Here is a 2,576-nt window from a genome sequence, read left to right on the forward strand (position 1 = left end):
AAGAAAAAACATTTTCTTTATTAGTGCTTTTTTCAATATTCTTTTAATCAATACAATTCCCATGTAGCACAGCAGCACTTTTAAGCGCTTACAAAGTGTTCAGAAAGCGCTTTAAAGCTATGCTGTGCTACGTGGGTTGGAATTTATAGTCTTATGTAAGTGAAATTTAGAGATATAAACATACTTAGTAAATATAAACATTTTCTTTGTATTGCAATTACATGTAAAATAAAGAATCATATTGTAATTATATAAATAAAAGTTTTATAAATATATTTACTGAAAGGATTTAACACTTTATTATAATCTTTTATATGTATGTCTATATACATTAGTTATATAACATATATGTTAGCGCATTTCTTTTTTGAATTCCCTCTTCTTTATCTTGATCATTAATTTCAGCGTTATACATATTCGGATGTAGAACATTGTCGGTTTCACTCATTACATCATCTATAAAATCTCTATGTAAAAGGCAAATATTATGTAATACACAACAAGTAATAATGTATTGAGGAATGAGATCCGTTCGTTTCATATATAATTTGTCTAAAAGACTACGAAAACGTCTTTTTAGCAAACCAATGGCTCTTTCAATTATTATGCGAGCCAAAGATAAACGATCATTAAAATTATTTTGCGCGTCTGTCAAATGACCATTGTTCTTGTAAGGTACCATTACATGTTTTTGTAGAGTATACGCAGCATTACCTACTAAATGACTATTTTATGGAAAGTAGTTTTCTGTACACATTGATTGTAAACCACTTAGTCGGAATATGCGCATATCATGCACACATCCTGGTTGTCCTGCATAACAGTGTATGAATTTTAAACTAGAATCACATACGACCTACAACAAATATTTAAATATTGAAGCATTTATTAATCTTATAACAATTTTATTACAATTATATATGTTCTCTTACAAAAATTTAAATACTGACAGCATTGAATTAGTTAGTAATTAATTATTTATTTTGAATATTAAAAGCACTGTTAGTGTTTTTAATATTCAAAATAAATAATTAATTACTAACCAAATAAATATTGCCACTGTTACATTTCTCTAAAGATTGATTACACTAAACATTTCACTTACTTGCAACTGTATCGAACAATATCCTTTTCCGTTCATATAACTGTCTACATCTTTTTTTGGTTTATGTATATGTATATGGGTACCATCTATGGCACCAATTACTTTTGGAAATTTATATTTATTTAGAATGTCTGTATATTCTGCTTCCTCTACGCTTGGCCATTTAATAAATTGAGGTGCTAATGAATAAATCGCTGTACAGACTCTTCTGACAGCACGCCAAGCAGTTGCTCGTCCAATATTGAATCGATCACAAACTGATCTATTAATTAAATACAGAACATATATATATATATATTGCGACCGCACTCACGAGCGTGGTGCAACTTCGTCGCTCGTCCGACGAACTCGATTCCGCGAAACGGTAAAACTGAGTCTAACGCGCGATTAATCGTTACTCAGGCATCTCGCCTATCGAAAACGGAAACAAGAATTGGGCGCCAGGCACGTTATAGAGAGTGCCGCTCTCATCGGAAATTTCGTTGGTCCGAAATACAATGATTCGGGAAGAAATCTATAATCACGCAATTAGACGCGGATTCGGTACGACGGTCGGACAAGGACGGCGATAACCGGCTTCTCAGCTACGGTAATGGTAGAGGGGGTGGCTCGAGAGAAAACGGTCAAGGTTCGGGGAGCGAGAATAGGCTGAAAGAAATAGCAGTGATGATTAACAATGAAAATAACAATTATATTTAGCGAACAATTATTACAGTTGAAAATACGAATAATATACGAAAAGAGACGGGAACACTCGATACGCGAAGCAATGTTGCTTGCACAAAATTGACGGAAACTCTTAATTCGCGTGCTCTACGATCGTATGACGGGATCATATCTCGGACAACGGAAACTCAAGGGCCACTTCTCTTCGGTAGTACGACTCGCTAATTACATGCCCCTCGCATCCGCGTGACATGCGGAATCAGAAATCATGCAGTGCGGGCATGATATTCGCTAGTACGCCGGCGCGGAGCGCTCGGCGTATACAGGCAAACGTGATTGACACGAGCGGAATCGAAAATAGGGGACAAATACGTCCCGCGGGATCCCGTGATCCCGGAAATCCTCCCGAATTCCGTTCCGGCGGTATAAGGCCTCTTCGGAAACACGAATTATCACACACGCACAAAGATGGAAACAATACGCTACAATGACTGGCTTGGCTATGGCGCTCGGCGGGCGCGTAGCGCGACGGTCCTGCAAAAATCTCGATACACGAGGTCAGACGGGGCACTGAAACCTATAGAACCTTTATCGGCTACAGCCGAGTCACAAAACGAAAACGATAGCTAGTAATGCGTGTTCCTTGCGGCCCGTCTGACACAAGAAAAATCGGCGGCTTTACACAAGTGCGCTCGTCTCACCGGGAACTCCTCGTCACGGGAACGGCAGCTCGCTTATCCTTCAGCAGACTTTCCTTCTCGCACGATCTTATCGCTCGTCCTGCGTCCTTCCAATCAAACAACCA

The 2,576-nt window shown here is 38.3% G+C and overlaps 1 pseudogene; it reads right to left on the reverse strand.

Annotated features, from left to right (window-relative positions):
- Window positions 1–331: 331 nt before the first annotated feature.
- Window positions 332–2,576, reverse strand: part of LOC105456461 — a 12,109-nt pseudogene continuing 9,864 nt past the window's right edge.

This window comes from Wasmannia auropunctata, unplaced genomic scaffold (assembly GCF_000956235.1).
Source record: "Wasmannia auropunctata unplaced genomic scaffold, wasmannia.A_1.0 LD336106.1, whole genome shotgun sequence".
Taxonomy (NCBI): domain Eukaryota; kingdom Metazoa; phylum Arthropoda; class Insecta; order Hymenoptera; family Formicidae; genus Wasmannia; species Wasmannia auropunctata.